This window comes from Henckelia pumila, chromosome 1 (assembly GCF_033568475.1).
Source record: "Henckelia pumila isolate YLH828 chromosome 1, ASM3356847v2, whole genome shotgun sequence".
NCBI classification, from domain to species: Eukaryota; Viridiplantae; Streptophyta; class Magnoliopsida; order Lamiales; family Gesneriaceae; genus Henckelia; species Henckelia pumila.
This window is the reverse complement of record NC_133120.1, coordinates 160067760-160073751: the sequence shown is the minus strand read 5'-3', so window position 1 is coordinate 160073751 and position 5992 is coordinate 160067760. Positions and strand designations below refer to the sequence as shown.

Genomic DNA, 5992 nt, shown 5'->3' with positions numbered 1-5992 from the left:
TGACTATAAATTGGATTCCCAAAGGGTTGCACATTCACAAAAGGTTGACCATAGACATGTAATGAGCTCTCAGCACTTTGACCCCCATCATTAGTTACCACACTACAAGAAAAAAGCTCAACAACAACGGTGAAAAACCGTTGTCGTAGGTAGTTTAAAACTGTTGTTAAAGGCTGTGTTGTTAAAGGGAGTGCTCAAAGACAACGGTTAAAAACTGTTGTCTTTGAGGCAAAGACAACGGTTTTACAACAGTAAAAAACCGTTGTCTTTTTTTTCAAAGACAACGGTTTTTAACTGTTGTTTTTAGCGTGTTTTTTTAATAATAGGACATTCAACAACAATTTTAAACTACATACGACAACGGTTAAAAACCGTTGTCTTTTTTCAAATAAAAAACAAAAAAAAATAAAATTTAATATACAAATATTCAATATTATAAATCAATCTAAATTTAAATTTTTGAAAATAAAATTTAATATACAATTTTTCAGTATTACAAATCACTCGAATTTGAATCGTAATTCAATACACACTAGAAAATAGAACTATAACTAATCTTGATAAACTTGGAACCCTCGTTTCAGCATAGATTAGCATCCATCTTGAGCTAGCTAGTACTGATTTTACAACTACACATTATTGACCTGATATTTTCGTAGACGCCGCAACAATCTCTTTTTCTTTAATATGTATATCCAAACTGTAAATTAATTATTCAACCAAAAAAACCCATAAACATAATTCATTTAATAAATCAAATAAAACACTAATTATCAACATATAGTATTGTATTATGTATATAAAATCTTTTTAAGTAAATGTTAATAATGGATGTCGACTTTCCACTACATAAATAATCAGTATATTAACATAGGTCTCAAAGATCAAATAAAGAGTTCATTAAAATTTCAACTAAAAATCCATAAATCCTATGAGTTGATGAAAAACAAGGTTGGAACGAGCTAAAATCACCTCAAATCAAAGCTAACACAGGCTGGACAAAAAAGTATTAAACTTAAATAATTTCTTAGACTCATACAAGTTAAAAAAATTCATATTCAATTAAATGTTGGCATTTGGAGTTTTCATCATCTCTCTTTCCACTTCTCTAACTTTTTACACTTCTATGGTTAAGGTTCTAAAGTTGCCCGTCGATGTAAGAGTTACTGCACTCACTAAGCTATGCTATTCAACCAAAGTTTAAAAGTTAATTAGCAAGAAAAATACTCGTCTACATGTTTATTTTTAGCTCTTTCATGGGATTTTCAAAGCAAGCTTCCACATGTCCTAACAAACAAGAACTAAAGCAGGTGTTGACATCCTTTTGAAGTAATTTCTAAAGCAAACAAATAACAAAAAATTACTTGGATGTCAAATTAAACATATGAAAGTAAATGATCCATACAAATATGTATACTTGATTAACGAGTCTAGCAGTGGAAAAATTAAAATATTAGATCTCTGTTTAGGACAAGCTATGGCCAGTGAATCAGGCAAGAGAAAAAAAATGATCCAGCCAAAGAAGGACGCAGGGGGTGATAAAAATTAGATATGAACGCCTGGTTTTGACATATACTTTTTCATTACAGGACAACACAGAATACTTAATATGCTTGTCCATACCTTGTGTCCGATAAATGATAATGTGCTCTCTTGTTTTCAATGGTGGATTCAGAGGGCAATCGACTTTTACTCTGGATGGCGGCTTCGAGAGTGGACTCGGTGAGCAATCTATCCACCAGCCTCAAACTCTTCCGATGATTGAACCTACAACAATATTCCAATTAATACATCAATATGGTGCAATAAATGCGACAATAACTAATTTAAATCGAGGCCAACAAATCCCATTTCTGGGCAATACCTATATATACCTAAAAAAACCGCTTGAAACACGTATAAGAAGCTGAAAATGATCTCAAATATTGTCACTAGAACAAGGTTCAGTTTCGATTATTTTGTCACTAGAGTGAGTCTTCCTTGCGCAAGATGACGGACTAGGTTTAGTGGCTTCATAATTTCTGTTTTTTGGTCAATTCCATATGCATCATATGTAAATAAAGTTTAGCAAGATATCACAATCACCAATATGCATATATTAGGAAAATAATCGACAGATAAAACAGATAATCATATTATGGTGCTGGCATAAAAGAAAAGGAGCAAATAGATCCCACACTATGCTAGCTAGTGATCCAAACAATTAGGTGAAATACAAGATTAGGAAGAAAAATCAAACCTTCGTAGTTAATTCCAGCACAAGATCTATACAAAATGACAAGCAGAAAGTATTTATCAAAATGAGCAATAAAACTCAACTCAAATTCCTAAATTTACAACACTAAATTTTTAAATTCAGATACTATTTCAAATGGAAACAGATCAGTACAAATCAAGGGCTTATTGTGGAATCTGGTTCATCCATTGTAACTGAGGCTGAGGTGTCTGCTCTGGTGCAGGAAAATTACTCGATGTGGGAGAAAAATTTAGAGATTTAAGACATACCAATTATCCCAGAAAAGTACAAAATAATATGATATATTTGATCACAATGTTCTCATAAAACGTTCCACATATATAAATCAAGAATCAAAATATATAAATATAAATCTATAAAAAGAAACAATGACCCGAGAATTCTCATAAAAGCCGCAACGATTTTTCTTTTATTTTCCTTTGTATATCCAAACTGTAAATTATTCAACAAAAAAAAAAAACAAAAAAAATCATTAACACAATTCAAGTAAATAAATTTCTAGCGAATAATATCATTAAACTCATACTTAAATAAATATACTTTGACAAATAATATATTCAAACTCTAGATTCATTTCTTCAAGACCCCAATAAACTAGTTGGTAAATGAGAAGATACAAAATGAGAAAGAGACTCATCATTTCTGGCTATGTATACTGGCACAGTCGCACAGACAAGAAATACATATGGACATTAAAAATCACCAGTTATAAAATGTATATTAGAACTCATGCCACAGTAATGTAATCAAGCAACACAAAACATCAAGAAATCGAAACTTCACCTGAATAATTTCAACAATCGTTCGAGTCACAGCAAAAGCTGCCCTCTCAGTATAAAGTCCTCGAGAAACAATTCAGTCAAACAGCTCACCACCCTCACACACTTGGAATTTTCTGAACGAGTGCACATTAACTCTGAATTGTGAAAAGGAAAAACTATATCTACCACCAACAGAGATCTCACCAACAGACTCAAAACGAAGCCTCAAGCAAATTGTCCCAAATGTCTACACTTCCACTAGAGGAATCTTCTGCACCAAAACAATAAGGCCCAAGTTCATAAATGAGTTCTTTGTGTCCCGATAGTAGTGGCAGATAACCTGTTTTTGCCTAAAGATAAGTGCTTACGTGAGATTATATGAAAACTGTTCAAGAAATTAAGTAAGTTTTGGAACTAATAATACAGAACCTCCTGCCCCGATTTCATGTAAGCATTGGGCAGCAAGAGAAAAGGGTCGACAAGTACCTCAAGATTTCAGTTCGGAACTTGAGCTCCAAACTCACTACTCAATCTAGATCAAGTTAGTAAAATCTGTCTTCTGAACCGAGAGATACTGAATAGCATTATAACTTTAAGTTATCCTCAAGATTCTCGAGTTGTCTCCAATCAAAACAAAGAAATTAAAAACAACAAATATGGTGTCTTTTAATCAATTAGTTTCCAATATATATATGATGGTAATTAAACCGAAATAAAAATAAAACTTTTATTGAAAAAAATACATAGAAAGTGAGATTATGTGTGTGTATTCCAAATTAAAGACAAAATACTTGGATTAATCTAATTCAAGAAAAAAATCCACAACGGAACTGGTCCTTATCAATACTAGCGAGAGGGAATTTCTCTTAATAGAGGCCAGCTAATTCCCAAGACATGGACCTCACACCAAACCTCCAATTCAATGAAAATGGAATCCATATCAAATAAAAATTATAAAAAATGTGACTCGTCCATTTTCATATGATATCATGTAAAATAGCCAAAATCAAGTTTAATGCCTAAAAATGCATCCATAGCCTCGGTTCTTTTCTCCACATATTTCTCCAAGTACATGGCTCCATCTTCCCTTGAATCATGTCAGTAAAATCAAGAAAAAGAAGCATCAAAAAAACATTCCTACCAAATTCGTCGTCATCTCCTACGCATCTCTGTCTCCGGCCCGAGCCCGAATAAGTATTTCTTATCTTCGTAATATTTCTTTTTGGTTTCTTCTTTCTTGGAATTTTGTTTCTGTAGAAGTAGGAAAGGGCAAAGTCAATAAATTACCTATTCGCATTCATATTGGCCGTACAAAAATCTTAGAATGTTTCCTATGAACGCAAGCAAACAAGAAATCATGAATAAATTAAAAGATTTCGATTTATAAGCAGTCAAAATTCTCACCAGACGTTACACTACTATTACAAGGTCAAAAATTCGAAACTAACTAAGATTCGAGTGAAAATTTGAAGTGGATCGTGACTGGGAAATCGTGCAAGTACCGAGCCGAAGCCTAGCGATTCCAACCATAATCGAGATCTCCAAGCATTAAGCAACCTTCTCCGGTGGGCGTCGCACCTTCTTCGATGACGTACGACAGTGGCCAGGAAAAATCGAAAGGGAGAAGAAAGGGAGTCGGGTTGGATGATTTAGGGGATTAGGTTTCGCTTCTTTTCCTTTTTGACTGAAGTTTTTTTTTTCAATATTTTTATAATAATAAATAATAATAATACTAATAATAATAATAAGAAAAAAGTACACTTTTAGTCCTTATACTTTCACATCAAAACGTTTTTGGTCCTTAAACATTTCAAAGTAACACTTTAGTCCTTAAACTTTATAAATTGCAACACAATTAGTCCTTATAGATTTTTTAATGATTAAATATATTTTTGGGGACTAATTTATTATATTTTTAAATTATAGGGACCTAGATAAAATAAACATAAAAAATAAAGATTATAAATAATCACATATCTACAACATAAACATTTTTTAGTAACATATTTATTCTTTTTTATAATATTATTATATGTAAATAAAATTTATTACGATTTTTTTTATTTAAACAAAAAATATCTACTTTAGAATATGGAGTTTTGCATAAAAATCATTGAATATATTTTTTAAATTAAAATATCTTATACATATTTTAATAAGAACATTTCTTAATGTGTTTTCTAATAATTTTTTTAAATAAAATTTATTCAATATCTTTTATACTGATATTAAATATGATTAATTATTTAATTTTATTTAATAATAATATACGAACTAGATCAATTTTTTTAAAATATCAAATATAAATATGTAATATATATAATTATGTTTGAAAATATTAAACATTAATAATAAATTTAAAAAAAATAAAAAAAATACATATGGTATAAAAATTATTCTTGAAACTCTAATTTTAATTTTAGTTTTTAATTTTTTTTCAATCTGAATATAAAGATAAAACATAAAATATTTCTTAAAAATAAAATTTCATTTACTATTTTTATGTTTTATCTTTTCACAATATTTCATTATTAATTTTATTCATTTTTAGTCACTAAAATTTAATAATATCATAAATTAGTCCTCACAAATATATTTAACTATAAAATTAATGACAAGGACCAATTTTGTTACAATTTTTAAAGTTTAAGGACTAAAAGTGTTGTGTTGAAATGTTTAGGGACCATAAGTGTTTTGATATGAAAGTATGAGGACTAAAAATGTATTTTTTCATAATAATAATAATAATAATAATAATAATAATAACAATAATAATAATAATAATAAGGGGTAAGTGTGAAAAATAAAATCAAAGACAACGGTTTTCGTAAACCGTTGTCGTAGCCCTTAAAAAAACACACATAGACAACGGTTTACAAAAACCGTTGTCGTATCCCCTAAAAAGCGCTCATAGACAACAGTTTTCCAAAACCGTTGTCTTTGAGGGGTAAAAGACAACTGTTTTTAAAAAACT

The 5992-nt window shown here is 29.9% G+C and overlaps 1 long non-coding RNA gene across 7 annotated transcripts; it reads right to left on the bottom strand.

Moving 5' to 3' along the window:
* Positions 1-431: 431 nt before the first annotated feature.
* On the bottom strand, positions 432-4680 carry LOC140893513 (uncharacterized). Of its 7 annotated transcripts, none has more exons than XR_012153184.1 (4): positions 4423-4680; positions 4160-4269; positions 1624-3289; positions 432-700 (listed from the first exon to the last, which is right to left on the bottom strand). It is a non-coding gene; the product is annotated as an uncharacterized lncRNA (long non-coding RNA). The 7 variants fall into 7 exon arrangements; XR_012153182.1 differs by having other exon boundaries at positions 1624-1767; positions 1875-4269; positions 4521-4680; XR_012153185.1 differs by having other exon boundaries at positions 1624-2265; positions 3041-4269; positions 4521-4680.
* Between the last annotated feature and the right edge of the window lie 1312 nt (positions 4681-5992).